Source organism: Salmo salar, chromosome 24 (genome assembly GCF_965601325.2).
Source record: "Salmo salar chromosome 24, fSalSal1, whole genome shotgun sequence".
Taxonomy (NCBI): Eukaryota; Metazoa; Chordata; class Actinopteri; order Salmoniformes; family Salmonidae; genus Salmo; species Salmo salar.
In genome coordinates this window covers 6838578-6856732 of record NC_138314.1, presented here as the reverse complement: position 1 = coordinate 6856732, position 18155 = coordinate 6838578, and positions in this window count along the sequence as shown.

Below are 18155 nucleotides of genomic sequence, written 5' to 3'. Positions count from 1 at the left end.
ACTTTGGTGCTCGTTTAGAGCGCCGAAAGTGAATGAGAAATGTTTGGTTTTATCTGTTTTGGGGTCAAAAGGGCAATTGGTTTTTAACGACGCTTCGCTTGGCTTCGCTTCAAATCTGCTGTAACGATAACTGCTTCTATCCTCCAATCCCACAAGCTCGTGTTTCTGGCATTTCCATTTCTTGTGAGGCTTAAGCTAGCTTATTAGCATATTCTACAGACATAAATGTTGTTCGTATTTCAGTGACAGTGATGGCCAACCTACATCAAAACTCATTTTCATTGGTGCCAGTAATACATCTGATTGTCGTCAACCTGATTAGCATGTCAACTACTCACACATGGCTGTAGAACTTACTTCCTGATGGATGGATGGATGGATGGGGTGGGTGATTGATTGATGGAGCTTCCCAAATAGTTATTATAGTTTTTCGATCTCTTTCTACATTTATTGACTATTTTGTCTCTGTATCAGTCCTGTCACCACAATGCGTAAATTGATAACTTCTTACAGTACATTGATTTAGCTCCTAGACCACCTGTAACAGCACTTTCCCTATTTGACAGATTGCCAGACAGATTGATATTTGTGTGTCTTTTGATTGATTGCCTCTCTCTCGAGTGCCCTCTGTTGGGTATTGCAGATCAGTATTTCCCAACCCTGGTCCTCAAGCTCCCCCAACAGTACACATTTGTATTGTAACCCTGGACAAGCACACCTGATTCAACTTGTCAACTAATCATCAAGTCCTCAATGAGTTGAATGAGGTGTGTTTGTCAAGGGCTACAACAAAACTGTGGACTTTTTGGGGGTACTTGAGGACCAGGGTTGGGTAACACTGTTGTAGATGACCATAAAACAGGTTTAATTTCATGTTTCTCACAATGGCTTGATATCATTCTAATCTCATGTAGGTGTCTGTTGTCCTGAAATATTCACCACAATGTTTCTTTTCTTTTTTTAATCATTTAACTTTTCTTCTTTTCAGTTACTTGTATAGAATATAATAGAATAGTTATCTGTTGCTTTACTATTACTCGTGTGTTTGCCTGCTTAATTGCATTCAGTCTAGTAGAAAGATGTTTCCCTTGCTTTGCTCTGCACCTATTCAGGACAAACTGTAAATGCTCAACTAGGAAGACAAATTATATTTGAAGTGGCACTTGCGGCGTAGTGAAGAATACAATACGTATCACATTTTCTTTGCTAAAATTTGTTTTGCACATTATGCAAGAACTTCGCATATATATCAAAAGCTTTGCCTCATTTCTCCCCCCCAAAAAAATGTTACGATTATTGTTGCATCTTTTACAGAGAATGTATTCTGAGAAATTGTTATGTAAACTAATGTTTATTGTGAACCAAAAAAAGGAGGAAATGTTACATTTTGAATATGTGAATGTTTGTCCTGTATGAAAATGTGCCATTTCCAACTTTTTTCATTGTGTGTGTGTGTTTTTATGTAAGAGACGGACAGACAGACAGACAGACAGACAGACAGACAGACAGACAGACAGACAGACAGACAGACAGACAGACAGACAGACAGACAGACAGACAGACAGACAGACAGACAGACAGACAGACAGACAGACAGACAGACAGACAGACAGACAGACAGACAGACAGACAGACAGACAGACAGACAGACAGACAGACAGACAGACAGACAGACAGACAGACAGACAGACAGACAGACAGACAGACAGACAGACAGACAGACAGACAGACAGACAGACAGACAGACAGACAGACAGACAGACAGACAGACAGACAGACAGACAGACAGACAGACAGACAGACAGACAGACAGACAGACAGACAGACAGACAGACAGACAGACAGACAGACAGACAGACAGACAGACAGACAGACAGACAGACAGACAGACAGACAGACAGACAGACAGACAGACAGACAGACAGACAGACAGACAGACAGACAGACAGACAGACAGACAGACAGACAGACAGACAGACAGACAGACAGACAGACAGACAGACAGACAGACAGACAGACAGACAGACAGACAGACAGACAGACAGACAGACAGACAGACAGACAGACAGACAGACAGACAGACAGACAGACAGACAGACAGACAGACAGACAGACAGACAGACAGACAGACAGACAGACAGACAGACAGACAGACAGACAGACAGACAGACAGACAGACAGACAGACAGACAGACAGACAGACAGACAGGCAGGCAGGCAGGCAGGCAGGCAGGCAGGCAGGCAGGCAGGCAGGCAGGCAGGCAGGCAGGCAGAGAGATAGATAGAAAGACAGAGAGATAGATAGAAAGACAGAGAGATAGATAGAAAGACAGAGAGTAAGGATTTAATTGAGTGTTTGTATGTATTGTGTGTATTGTTCAGAAGTGTGAACATTTTCATACAATTTGTATGTGTCAATGACTTCATCCTTATGACTTAATGTTAAAATATATTTTATATCATGTGAAAAGTTTGTATATAAAGTGCAATGGATTTACTGCCATGTAATTGTAAATGAAAATGAATGCCAAGAACTATCCACAAGAAAGGCTTCTACAGAAATATCTCAGTTGTAATAACACACAAATATATGGCCAATACGAGTTTTGTCCATATCTCTGAAAGTCAAATACACTTCCAAAATATATTTTTTGTAATTAATTAACTATGTGCAGGAATCAAAATATATTTGTAAATATATTTCTTGTCACTTAGTGGATTAATACCTTTTGGATGCTATCCTAACCTGACTATAGCTACTTGAGTTGTTTGTGTTCATCTCAAGTAAGAAAATACTCAAGACCTTTAATAATTATCACCAAAATGTGTACACTGCACTGCAAACATGATAAGTTATGATATTCAATAACAACAGCAATTATATTTAGTTCCAAATAGGTAATGTCCAATGTTTTGCTTAAACTCTGAGACGGTAATATACCTAAGAAATAAACTATTGCAATACACAGTGTAAAAAGACACCTACATACATGTATTTACTTATAAAGATACTTATAAAGTCATCTAGTGTTGACATAATTATACCCTCCATATTGTAGTCCTTACCTTTCTGTCCATTTTTGGTGTGATGAGTCCATTGCTGTAAAACTGTTGTAAAGACCAAACCTTGTGCGTTACAATGAAACTGATTCTGTTCTAAGTGGAAGATGACTAATCAAATAAAGCTTCTAAGCCTGTACAGTATGCCTATGAGACTTTCTATCATCCTATTTTCATTATTTCACATGGGAGGGAAAAACAAAAGATAAGAGACTTCTGAGCTGAGTGACTGACTTCGACTGCTTACAATTAAATTGCTCACATCAGAAGCATATCTCCAGATTTGCCTTGACTTTCAACCTACTCAAAAGAGCCTCCAGGAACCTTCCTTGCCAGTTACCAGGGTGACCAGGAGAGGCACATGCTGTGACCTTGTTGTGGTGTGTTCCCTCTAATCTCCACCCCATCGTACCCATCGGCAGCCAGGTGTATTTATCAAACACTGATGAATATTAACTCCTAGCAGACAAGAAAGAGTCCTGTCTGTTTACTGATGCACTGGCCCTGGTTGTTTGTGTGTGTGCGTACAAGTACGTTTGTCCATGCGCATGTGTGTTTCTAAATATAGCCCTTTCAGTAAAGCATGTGCTCAGTAATTAAGCTGTGCTGGGTTATGCTAGGCTACCAGGAACTGACAGGACAGCTGAATGCAACACAGTGAGGACCAATGCACTCCTTTCACTTGTCTGAAACCATAATGTTAAAGGAAACAAGGGTGTTTCAGTTCACAAAGTAAATTCACCTCTCTTGTACTGTAACATTTCAACGAAACGGTAGACATGTCACATGTTCATCTGTGACTTTTGGTGCAGGCATACAGTATCTAACCCTCACTGGAGGATGTGGGGGCAATATTAAAATGGATGTTAGGTTTCAGTCAGATACCTACATTAATCCAACCTCTCTAGGTAATCCATGTTCTTTCCTCTAATGTGAGAGTGGAGGCAGGAGATTCTGCCTTAGGGGTGGATGCAAGAGCCGACGTATTCAAATAAGTGAGTGAGAGGGTGATTGCGTTGGGCGGAGATTTTATTAGAAGGGGGGGATGAGAGAACCAGGTTAACCCCCTAGTAACATAATACAAAAAAAAACATCAAAATCAATCAGTTTAAGCTAGAGATATCTGATGCGTCTGATATCGCACTACCGCATCTGCAGTGAAAGGTGGCAGAGCTAGAGTGATGTTTGTCAGACCTTGAGACAAACCCGAAAATTGGTCTTCTCATGAAAACGTCTGTAGCGTCCGAACGGTTTGACCTACCGTTTTGCTCTATGACCCCCACAAGTGTCATGGGACTCATCTGAAGGTAACCGGTACCGGTTTTAAAAAATTAATGGGAGTATGAAGGCAGTTTTGTGTCCACTCAAAAAAGGGCTTAAATAGCTGTGAATTTTTTTTACAAATAACTAAAAAATAATATATATATATATATACTGTTGAAGTCGGAAGTTTACATACACCTTAGCCAAATACATTTAAACTCAGTTTTTCACAGTTCCTGACATTTAATCCTAGTAAAACTTCCCTGTCTTAGTTCACTTTATTTTAAGAATGTGAAATGTCATTATAATAATAGAGAGAATGATTTATTTCAGCTTTCATCACATTCCCAGTGGGTCAGAAGTTTACATACACTCAATTAGTATTTGGTAGCGTTGCCTTTAAATTGTTTAACTTGGGTCAAACGTTTAGGGTAGCCTTCCACAAGCTTCCCACAATAAGTAGGGTGAATTTTGGCCCATTTGAGGATGAGGTCAGGGCTTTGTGATGGCCACTCCAATACCTTGACTTTGTTGTCCTTAAGCCATTTTTCCACAACTTTGGAGGTATGCTTGGGGTCATTGTTCATTTGGAAGACCCATTTGCAACTAAGCTTTAACTTCCTGAATGATGTCTTACCAACAACGACGAGACGGCCTACAGGGAGGAGGTGAGGGCCCTCGGAGTGTGGTGTCAGGAAAATAACCTCGCACTCAATGTCAACAAAACAAAAGAGATGATCGTGGACTTCAGGAAACAGCAGAGGGAGCAGCCCCCTATCTACATTGATGGGACAGTAGTGGAGATGGTGGAGAGTTTTAAGTTCCTCGGTGTACACATCACGGACAAACTGAAATGGTCCACCCACACAGACAGCGTGGTGAAGAAGGCGCAGCAGCGCCTCTTCAAGCTCAGGAGGCTGAAGAAATTCGGCTTGTCACCAAAAACACTCACAATTTTTTACAGATGCACAATCGAGAGCATCCTGTCGGGCTGTATCACTGCCTGGTACGGCAGCTGCTCCGCCCATAACCGGAAGGCTCTCCAGAGGGTAGTGAGGTCTGCACAACGCATTACCGGGTGCAAACTACCTGCCGTCCAGGACACCTACACCACCCGATGTCACAGGAAGGCCAAAAAGATCATCAAGGACAGCAACCACCCGAGCCACTGCCTGTTCACCCCGCTAACATCCAGAAGGCGAGGTCAGTACAGGTGCATCAAAGCTGGAACCGAGAGACTGATAAACAGCTTCTATCTCAAGGCCATCAGACTGTTAAACAGCCATCACTAACATTGAGTGGCTGCTGCCAACATACTGACTTAACTCAAGCCACTTTAATAATGGGAAAATTGATGTAATCAATTTATCACTTGCCACTTTGTTACTTATATTAGATAATGTTTACATAACCTACATTATTCATCTCATATGTATATACTGTACGCTATACCATCTACTGCATCTTGCCATCTTGATGTAATTAGATGTATCACTAGCCACTTTAAACAATGCCACTTTATATAATGTTTTCATAACCTACATTACTCATCTCATATGTATATACTGTACTCTATACCATCTACTGCATCTTGCCATCCTGATGTAATGTATCACTAGCCACCTTAAACAATGCTGCTTTATATGTTTTCATACCCTACAATACTCATCTCATATGTATATACTGTACTCCATACCATCTATTTCATCTTGCCTATGCCATCACTCATTTATATATTTTTACGTACATATTCGTATTCATTCCTTTACACTTATGTGTACAAGGTAGTTGTTGTGGAATTGGTAGATTACTTGTTAGATATTACTGCATGGTCGGAACTAGAAGCACAAGCATTTCGCTACACTTGCATTAACACCTGCTAACCATGTGTATGTGACAAATAAATTTGATTTGATTTGATATGTTGCTTCAAAATATCCACATAATTTTTCTTCCTCATGATGCAATCTGTTTGTGAAGTGCACCAATCCCTCCCGCAGCAAAGCACACCCACAACATGTTGCTACCACCCCGTGCTTCACGGTTGGGATGGTGTTCTGCAGCTTGCAAGCCTCCCCCTTTTTCCTCCAAACATAACAATGGTCATTATGGCTAAGCAGTTATATTTTTGTTTCTCAGACCAGAGGACATTTCTCCAAAAAGTACGATCTTTGTCCCCATGTGCAGTTGCAAACCGTAGTCTGGCTTTTTTTATGGCGGTTTTGGAGCAATGGCTTCTTCCTTGCTGAGCAGCCTTTCAGGTTATGTCGATATAGGCCTCGATTTACTGTGGATATAGATACTTTTGTACCTGTTTCCGTCAGCATCTTCATAAGGTCCTTTGCTGTTGTTCTGGGATTGATTTGCACTTTTCGCACCAAAGTACGTTCGTCTCTAGGAGACAGAACGCGTCTCCTTCCTGAGCGGTATGACGGCTGCGTGGGCCCATGGTGTTTATACTTGCGTACTATTGTTTGTACAGATGAACGTGTTCAGGCATTTGGAAATTGCTCCCAATGATGAACCAGACTTGTGGAGGTCTACAATTGTTTTTCTGAGGTTGTGGCTGATTTCTTTTGATTTTCCCATGATGTCAAGGAAAGAGGCACTGAGTTTGAAGGTAGGCCTTGAAATACATCCACAGGTACACCTCCAATTGACTCAAATGTTGTCAATTAGCCTATCAGAAGCTTCTAAAGCCATGATGTCATTTTCTGAAATTTTCCAAGCTGTTTAAAGGCACAGTCAACTTAGTGTATGTAAACTTCTAACCCACTGGAATTGTGATTCAGTGAATTGTGAGTGAAATAATCTGCCTGTAAACAATTGCTGGAAAATGTACATGTGTCATGCACAAAGTAGATGTCCTAACCGACTTGCCAAAACTATAGTTTGTTAACAAGAAATGTGTGGAGTGGTTGAAAAACGAGTTTTAATGACTCCAACCTAAGTGTATGTAAACTTCCGACTTCAACTGTATAAATTAGATATATATTACACCTATATTACACACATTAGATAAATATATATTTCCTGAGCTTTTTTATAAACTCAGCAAAAAAAGAAATGTCCTCTCACTGTCAACTGTGTTTATTTTCAGCAAATTTAACGTGTAAATATTTCTATGAACATAAGATTCAACAACTGAGACATAAACTGAACAAGTTCCACACACATGTGACTAACAGAAATGGAATAATGTGTCCCTGAACAAAGGGAGGGGTCAAAATCAAAAGTAACAGTCAGTATCTGGTGTGGCCACCAGCTGCATTAAGTACTGCAGTGCATCTTCTCCTCATGGACTGCACCAGATTTGCCAGTTCTTGCTGTGAGATGTTACCCCACTCTTCCACCAAGGCACCTGCAAGTTCCCGGACATTTCTGGGGGGAATGGCCCTAGCCCTCACCCTCTGATCCAACAGCTCCCAGACGTGCTCAATGGGATTGAGATTTGGGCTGTTTGCTGGCCATGGCAGAACACTGACATTCCTGTCTTGCAGGAAATCACGCACAGAACGAGCGGTATGGCTGGTGGCATTGTCATGCTGGAGGGTCATGAGACTGCCGGAAGGGTGCCACATGAGGGAGGAGGATGTTTTCCCTGTAACACACAGCGTTGAGATTGCCCGCAATGACAACAAGCTCAGTCCGATGATGCTGTGACACACCGCCCCAGACCATGACGAACCCTCTACCTCCAAATCGATCCTGCTCCAGAGTACAGGCTTTGGTGTAATGCTCATTCCTTCGCCGATAAACGCGAAGACCACTTTTTACCATTCCTGTCTGGTCCAGTGATGGTGTGTTTGTGCCCATAGGCGACGTTGTTGCCTGTGATGTCTGGTGAGGACCTGCCTTACAACTGTCCAGCTTCTCTCAGCCTATTGCGGACAGTCTGAGCACTGATGGAGGGATTGTGCGTTCCTGGTGTAACTCGGGCAGTTGTTGTTGCCATCCTGTACCTGTCCCACAGGTGTGATGTTCGGATGTATTGATCCTGTGCAGGTGTTGTTACACGTGGTCTGCCACTGCGAGGACGATCAGCTGTCCTTCCTGTCTCTCTGTAGCGCTGTCTTAGGCGTCTCACAGTACGGACATTGCAATTTATTGCCCTGGCCACATTTGCAGTCCTCATGCCTCCTTGCAGCATGCCTAAGGCATGTTCACACAAATGAGCAGGAACCCTGGGCATCTTTCTTTTGGTGTTTTTCAGAGTCAGTAGAAAGGCCTCTTTAGTGTCCTAAGTTTTCATAACCGTGACCTTACTTGCCTACTGTCTGTAAGCTGTTAGTGTCTTAACGACTGTTCCACAGGTGCATTAATTGTTTATGGTTCATTGAACAAGCATGGGAAACAGTGTTTAAACCCTTTACAATGAAGATCTGTGAAGTTATTTGGATGTTTACGAATTATCTTTGAAAGACAGGGTCCTGAAAAAGGGCCGTTTCTTTTTCTGCTGAGTTTATCTCCTAGATATGACAAACACTTCAAAACATTGTTTTTTATGATAATTTCTTTTTTTACTGTCTTTTTTGCCATTTATGAATATGTTATTCAATGAGTTTCTCTGGACAATAGTAGTAAAGGCCAAATTCAATATTTTATCAAATAATTGTGTATTTTTTATACCTAAAGGGGTCCTAATATTCCACATCAAATAGCTAAATGATCCCCCTCCAATGGCTTATACTTTTAAGAATGAAAAGAACAGAAGGATAGACAGAGGGAGGTAAGTGAAAAGAGCCATGAAGGTAGGAAAAAGGAGGAATGGGAAGTTAAAGGAAGAGAATGAAAGATGGCCATAGTAGATGATGAAAGAGAGGGAGGTTAGAAGGAGGGAAGTGAGAGGATAAAAGTACTGTGTTCTGTAACAGGAGGGTCTGTAATATAAATTGTTCCATCAGGCACTTTCTCATGCTAGTTGATTAGAAGGCTTGTCACATTATCTGTCTGCCTTTGCTCAGACTGGTAATCTGTGTGCTAACTGAATCAGCACTGGAGTGAATATTGCATTCCAAGTTAAGAGTTAAGGGCCCGCCAAATATTGCGTTGAAAAATATAGATTAATCTGAACATAACGAGGTTGTCAATAAAACCTTGCCATTCCTATTAGACCCAGAGAGTCAAGTGAAAACTAGCTTTGGAGATTTAATTATGAAGCCAACCAGACAAATGTGACTTCAGGGGCTGTGAGGAAAGTTAACATGTAAAATGAATGACAGTTCATTAAGTATATTGACACATGGCTTGATAGGGAACAAACATCCCGAGGGAGGGAGGGAGGTAGATAGCTAGATAGCTAGCTAGCTAGCTAGCTAGCTAGCTAGCTAGATAGATAGATAGATAGATAGATAGATAGATAGATAGATAGATAGATAGATAGATAGATAGATAGATAGATAGATAGATAGATAGATAGATAGATAGATAGATAGATAGATAGAGTGAAAAAGATAGAAATCAACAGTATATTGCTGCAAAAAGAAAGACTCTGTCTGAAAAGCAGTTCTAATATATATTTATATTTGGGGTGGCAGGTAGCCTAGTGGTCAGAGCTCTGGGCCAGTAATCAAAAGGTTGCTGGATCAAATCCCCGAGCTAACAAGGTAGAAATCTGTTGTTCTACCCCTGAACAAGGCAGTTAACCCACTGTTCCCCGGTAGACTGTCATTGTAAATAAGATTTTGTTCTTAACTGACTTTTCTAATTAAAGGTTTAAAAACATTTTTTATAATAAAATAAAAGAATTATAACGTCCTCAAAGCAGAAACATATTGCCTCCAGCTTATGCAGGCCATATTACACTTTAAAAAGGGAAATCAAAACCTCAGACAAGTTCCAATTGAAGACATGTTCTGCTGGCTGACAGCTTAATAAACCCTCTACCTAGCCCAAACATGGGGACTGGTGTATTTACAGTGACTTAATACACATTTTGTGTTACAGCCTGAATTAAAAATGGATTAAATTGATTTTCTTCTTTCACCCATCTACGCACAATACCCCATAACGACAAAGTGAAAACATGTTTAGACATTTTCGCAAATGTATGGAAATTGATGTACAGAAATATCTCATTTACATAAGTATTCACAGCCCCAAGTCAATAATTTGAAGAATCACATTTGGCGGCTATTACTGCTTTGAGTTGTCTTGGGTATGTCTATCAGCTTTGCACAACTGCATTTGTGGATTTTCTCCCATTCTTCCTTGCAGATTTTCTCAAGCTCTGTTAAGTTAGATGGGGAACAGCGGTGAATAGCAATCTTAAGTCTTTCCACCAGGGATGCACGATATATCAGTGAGCATATCGGCCGATATTAGCTAAAAATGCAAACATCGTCATCGGCCCGATGTCTAGTTCAACGCCAATCTGCAAAACCGATGTCAAAGCTTGATGTGCATACCTATATAATGTAGGTAGATGACGTAATGACGCCACGACAAATATAGCGCTACACAGAACAAAAGCAGAAAAATACTAAGCGCGCACTTCCAGAGTAAGAGTAAGAACATTTCAGAGACAACTCAAAGGCGAAATCCATTAACGGCAAGATAATGGAATTCATTGCCCTTAACAATCAACCGTTTTCTGTCGTGGATGATGTTGGCTTTCACCGACTGGTCGAGCACCTCGAGCCCAGTCCACACTACCAAGTAGGCGCTATTTTTCAGATGTTGCTCTTCCGGAGTTACACAGTATTGTTGAAACGCACATCTATGAGCTACTTGCTATGGACGTCACTACTATTAGCTTCCCGACTGACATTTGGACCAGCGATGTCAGCCCCATGAGCATGCTGAGTCTGACGAGGTTCGACGAGGATTTCGTACTGAGGAAAGCTGTATTGCATGCTCAAGAATGTGCTGGTTCTCATACTGCTGCTGCCATTTCAATGGCATTTGAGAACATGTTTGAAACTTGGAAACATGAACACACTCCTAGCTCCATTCGAACAACTGACTCGAGAAATAAGCTCATCAACTGCGTCTGCAGCAGACGTGATACCCTCTGTCATGGCATTGAAACACCTGCTCAACAAAACTGTTGACACAGACCGTGGGGTTAAAACTTGCAAAAATTCTTGAGGCTGTGAACAAGCGATTCGGTGGCATTCTCTCTGAGCCTCTTTACTGTGTCTCCACCATGCTCGATGCTCGGTACAAGGACTTCGATGCAGACAAGAAACAGGGTTTATGTGAAATGTTACAAACACAGCTGGATAAGATGGAAGAGAGGCCACAGACAGACAGAGCTGAAACGTCACTGTTTGACAGGTATGATGAATTCCTGGTTGAGACTGAACAAATGAACAATGAAACAGCACAGAAAGTAAGTGAAATAATTAGGTTTTGATTATGTTTTACTGGTAATGACATACGTAAATGGCAACAAAATAACTTTTTGGTCAGTGTGTGTGTGTGTGTGTGTGTCTCAACTTTTTAACTGTACTAAAATGCTTAAAAGGCCGCAAAAATGTGAAATATCGGTTATCGGTATCGGGTTTTTTGGCAAGGAAAATATTGGATATCGGTATTGGTCAAAAATGTCATGGCATTCCTACTTTCCACAAATGGGATTCAAGTCTGGGCTGTGGCTGGGCCACTCAAGGACTTTCACATTCCTGTTCTGAAGCCATTCCAGTGTTGCTTTGTCTGTATGGTCAGGATCATTGTCTTGTTCGAATGTAAATCTTCGCCCCCCAGTCTAAGGTAGGTTGCACTCTGAAGTAGGTTCTCATCAAGGATTTGCCTGTATTTGGTCCCATTCATTGTTCCCCCTATCCTTACCAGTCTCCCAGTCCCTGCCGCTGAAAAGCATCCCCATAGCATGATGCTGCCACCATGTTTCACAGTTGGGATGGTGTTAGAAGTTTGATGAGCTGTGCCTGGTTTTCTCCGTTTCGCAGCGCTTTGCATTAAGGCCAAATAGTAAACATTTTGTCACACCAGACCTCAGAATCTTTTGCCTTATGCCCTCAGATTCTTTTACATGCCTTTTTGAAAATTCCAGGTGTTCTGTCTGGCCACTCTCCCATTAAGCCCAGATTGGTGCTGTAGAGACTGTTGTCCTTCTGGCAGGTTCTTCCATCTCAGCCAAGGAACTCTGTAGTTCTGTCAGAGTGGTCATTGGGTTCGTGTTCACCTCCCTGACCAAGGTCCTTCTTGCCCGTTTGCTCAGTTTGGTCGGACGGCCAGCTCTAGGCAGAGGCTGGGTAGTTGCATATGATGGAGTCCCTTGTGCTCTTGGAAACTTTCAACAGTCTAGAAATAGTTTTATACCCTTCCCTAGATACTGTATATACCTCATCACAATCTCGGCAATCTACGGCCAGTTCCTTGGACTTCATGGTATAGTTTCTTTGTAAATGATGTCCAAACAATTGAATTGGCCACAAGTGGACTCAAGCTGTAATAACATCTCAAGGATGATCAAAGGAAATTGGATGCACAGGAGCGCAATTTGGAGTCTCATAGCAAAGGGGTGTGAAAACTTACGGAAATTAGGTATTTCTGTATTTAATTTTATTTTTGTAATTATAGTTTGTATTGTTTCCTTTCACAATATAACAAAAATGCAATTGAATTACATTTGGCACTAAACATTATCTTGACAGACAATGAATGTATATATATATATAAATTCCAGTGTCTCAATATGACTCGTTTGGCTGTGGTTAGAGCAACTTTTTGCCAGTTTAAACATGAGCTTCTCAGTCTATCAATATCCTTAGTGATATTCAGTAATAGCAAAGCAGGATTTGCAAGTATTGTGGTACCCAGAATATCCCCAACCGTTTCTATTACCTGCTGCCTAAAGGTATGCAAGTTTGGAAAGTTCGAGAATATATGGATCATGCCACCAGTACTTGACTGACATCTCCAGCATGGGTTGGATTCTATCAAACCTATTCTGTTCAACCTCAGGTGTCCAATAAATCCTACTGAACACTTTAAGTTGAATCAGCTTTGACAGGGCAGTTCTCATTGGGAGGAGCATCTGTTTTACTATTATATACCATTCCTCCTCTCCAAATGTTACCTCCAAGATGTTCCCCATATGGCCTTTAGGCCCTTACGTCTTCCATTAAATCCACCTATAAAAGGTGGCTATACAGTGCATTCGGAAAGGATTCAGACCCCTTCCTTTATCCCACATTTTGTAACCTTACAGCCTTATTCTAAAATAGATTAAATAAATGAAAATCCTCAATCTACACACAATACCCCATAATGATGAAGTGAAACAGGTTTAGATTTGTTTTGCAAATTTATAAAAAAAAACAAAAAAAACATAAATACATTATTTACATAAGTATTCAGACCCTTAGGTATGAGACTCAAAATTGTGCATCCTGTTTCCATTGATCATGCTTGAGATGTTTCTACAACTTGGAGTCCACCTGTGGTAAATTCAATTGATTGGACATGACTTGGAAAAGCACACACCTGTCTATATAAGGTCCCACAGTTGACAGTGCATGTCAGAGCAAAAACCAAGCCATGAGGTTGAAGGAATTGTCCTTAGAGCTCTGAGACAGGATTGTGTCGAGGCACAGATTTGGGAAGGGTACTAAAACATGTATGCAGCATTGAAGGAGCACAGTGACGTCCATCATTCTTAAATGGAAGACGTTTGGAACCACCAAGAGTCTTTCTAGAGCGGGCCACCAGGCCAAACTGAGCAATCAGGGAGAAGGGCCTTAGTCAGGGAGGTGACAAAGAACCCGATGGTCACTCTGAGTTCCTCTGTGGAGATGGGGGAATCTTCCAGAAGGAGAACCATCTCTGCAGCACTCCACCAATCATGCCTTTATGGTAGAGTGGCCTGAATGCCAAGTGTCACGTCTGGAGGAAACGTGGCACCATCCATACAGTGAAGCATGGGGGTGGCAGCATCATGCTGTGGGGATGTTTTTCAGTGGCAGGGACTGGGAGACTAGTCAGGATCAAGGGAAAAATGAAAGGAGAAAAGTACAGAGAGATCCTTGATGAACATCTGCTCCAGAGCGATCAGGACCTCAGACTGGGGCAAAGGTTTACCTTCCAACAGGACAATGACCCTAAGCACACAGCCAAGACAATGCAGGAGTGGCTTCGGGACAAGTCTCTGAATGTCCTTGAGTGGCCCAGCCTGATCCCGGGCTTGAACCCGATCAAACATCTCTAGACAGACCTGAAATTAGCTGTGCAGCGACGCTCCCCATCCAACCTGACAGAGCTTGAGAGGATCTGCAGAGAAGAATGGGAGAAACTCCCATTTGAGGCTGAAAACTCGAGGCTGTAATTGCTGCCAAATGTGCATCAACAATGTACAGAGCAAGGGTCTGAAAAATGTGATATTTCATTTTTTTCTTTTTTACACATTTGCAATAATTTCTAAAAACCTGTTTTTGCTTTGTCATTATGGGGTATTGTGTGTATTTTTTGTACATTTACTCCTTTTTCTCCCCAATTTCATACTATTCAATTGGTAGTTACAGTTTTGTCCCATCGCTGCAACTCCCCTATGGACTCGGGAGAGGCAAAGGTTGAGAGCCATGCATCTTCCGAAACACGACCCTGTCAAGCCGCTTCTTGACACACTGCTCGCTTTACCTGGAAGCCAGCCGCACCGATGTGTCGGAGAAACACCATCCAGCTGGCGACCGAAGTCAGCCTGCAGGCGCCTGGCTCGCCACAAGGAGTCACTGGAGCGCGATGGGACAAGGAAATCCCAGTCGGCCAAATCCTCCCCTAACCCGGACGATGCTGGGCCAACTGTGTACCACCTCATGGGTATCCCGGTCACAACTGGCTGTAACACAGCCTGGGATCAAACCTGGGTCCATAGTGACACCTCAAGACTTAGACCGCTGTGCAACCCGGGAGGCCGGAAAAAAAAACAATTTAATACATTTTAGAACAGGGCTGTAACGTAACAAAACGTGGGAAAAATATCAAGGGGTCTGAACACTTCCCGAATGCACTGTATATACAGTTGAAGTCAGAAGTTTACATACACCTCAGCCAAATACATTTAAACTCAGTTTTTCACAATTCCTGACATTTAATCCTAGTAAAAATTCCTTGTCTTAGGTCAGTTAGGATCACCAGTTTATTTTAAGAATGTAAAATGTCAGAATAAAAGTAGAGAGATGTAACGCCCTGGCCATAGAGAGGGTTTTTTTGTTCTTTATTTTGGTTAGGCCAGGGTGTTACATTGGGTGGGCGTTCTATGTTCGTTTTCTAGGTTTTTTGTATTTCTTTGTTTTGGGCCGTGTGTGGCTCCCAATCAGGCACAGCTGAAGTTTGTTGTTGCTGATTGGGAGTCACACATAAGGAGCATGTTTTTCCTTTGGGTTATGTGGGTAATTGTTTCTGTTGAGTGTTTTGCACCTGACAGGACTGTTTGGCTGTCAGTTTTCTCGTTTTCTTTTGTGTAGTGTTCTTTATTAAATTAATATCATGATGAACACTAACTCCGCTGCGCCTTGGTCTACTCTTTCTCCCGACAGCCGTTACAAGAGAATTATTTATTTCAGCTTTTATTTCTTTCATCACATTCCCAGTGGGTCAGAAGTTTACATACACTCAATTAGTATTTGGCAGCATTGCCTTTAAATTGTTTAACTTGGGTCAAAGGTTTCAGGTAGCCTTCCACAAGCTTCCCACAATAAATTGGATGAATTTTGGCCCATTTCTCCTGACAGAGCTGGTGTAACTGAGTCAGGTTTGTAGGCCTTCTTGCTGGCACACGCCTTTTCAGTTCTGCCCACAAATTTCCTATGGGATTGAGGTCAGGGCTTTGTGACGGCCACTCCAATATCTTGACTTTGTTGTCCTTAAGACATTTTGCCACAACTTTGGAAGTATGCTTGGGGTCATTGTCGATTTGGAAGACCCATTTGCGACAAAGCTTTAACTTCCTGACTGATGTCTTGAAATGTTGCTTCAATATATCCACATAATTTCCCTCCCCCATGATGCCATCTATTTTGTGAAGAGCACCAGTCCCTCCTGCAGCAAAGCACCCCCACAACATGATGCTGCCACCCCCGTGCTTTACGGTTGGGATGGTGATCTTCGGCTTGCAAGCCTCCCCCTTTTTCCTCCAAACATAACAATGGTCATTATGGCCAAACAGTTCTATTTTTGTTTCATCAGACCAGAGGACATTTCTCCAAAAAGTACGATCTTTGTCCCCATGTGCAGTTGCAAACCGTAGTCTGGCTTTTTTATGGCGGTTTTGGAGCAGTGGCTTCTTCCTTGCTGAGTGGCCTTTCAGGTTATGTCGATATAGGACTCGTTTTACTGTGGATATACACTGCTCAAAAAAATAAAGGGAACACTTAAACAACACAATGTAACTCCTAGTCAATCACACTTCTGTGAACAATAAATGACAATAAATTTCACATGCTGTTGTGCAAATGGAATAGACAACAGGTGGAAATGATTGGCAATTAGCAAGACACCCCCAATAAAGGAGTGGTTCTGCAGGTGGGGACCACAGACCACTTCTCAGTTCCTATGCTTCCTGGTTGATGTTTTGGTCACTTTTGAATGCTGCCGGTGCTTTCACTCTAGTGGTAGCATGAGACGGAGTCTACAACCCACACAAGTGGCTCAGGTAGTGCAGCTCATCCAGGATGGCACATCAATGCGAGCTGTGGCAAGAAGGTTTGCTGTGTCTGTCAGCGTAGTGTCCAGAACATGGAGGCGCTACCAGGAGACAGGCCAGTACATCAGGAGATGTGGAGGAGGCCGTAGGAGGGCAACAACCCAGTAGCAGGACCGCTACCTCCGCCTTTGTGCAAGGAGGAGCAGGGGAAGCACTGCCAGAGCCCTGCAAAATGACCTCCAGCAGGCCACAAATGTGCATGTGTGCATGTGTCAGAAACAGACTCCATGAGGGTGGTATGAGGGCCCGACGTCCACAGGTGGGGGTTGTGCTTGCAGCCCAACACCGTGCAGGATGTTTGGCATTTCCCAGAGAACACCAAGATTGGCAAATTTGCCACTGGCGCCCTGTGCTCTTCACAGATGAAAGCAGGTTCACACTGAGCACATGTGACAGACGTGACAGAGTCTGGAGACGCCGTGGAGAATGTTCTGCTGCCTGCAACATCCTCCAGCATGACCGGTTTGGCGGTGGGTCAGTCATGGTGTGGGGTGGCATTTCTTTGGGGGGCCGCACAGCCCTCCATGTGCTCGCCAGAGGTAGCCTGACTGCCATTAGATACCGAGATGAGATCCTCAGACCCCTTGTGAGACCATATGCTGGGGCGGTTGGCCCTGGGTTCCACCTAATGCAAGACAATGCTAGACCTCATGTGGCTGGAGTGTGTCAGCAGTTCCTGCAAGAGGAAGGCATTGATGCTATGGACTGGCCCGCCCGTTCCCCAGACCTGAATCCAATTGAGCACATCTGGGACATCATGTCTCGCTCCATCCACCAACGCCACGTGGCACCATTATAAGTGAAATAATCTGCCTGTAAACAATTGTTGGAAAAATGACTTGTGTCATGCACAAAGTAGATGTCCTAACCGACTTTCCAAAACTATAGTTTGTTAACAAGAAATTTGTGGAGTGGTTGAAAAACGAGTTTTAATGACTCCAACCTAACCTCTTACATCTAGACGTTCCGCTAGTGGAACACCTGCTCCAATATCCAATGATAGGCGTGGCGCGAATTACAAATTCCTCAAAAATACAAAAACTTCAATTTCTCAAACATATGACTATTTCACAGGATTTTTTTTTTTAGCAGACGCTCTTATCCAGAGCGACTTACAGTAGTGAATGCATACATTTCATTATTATTATATATTTTTTTTGTCTGTGCT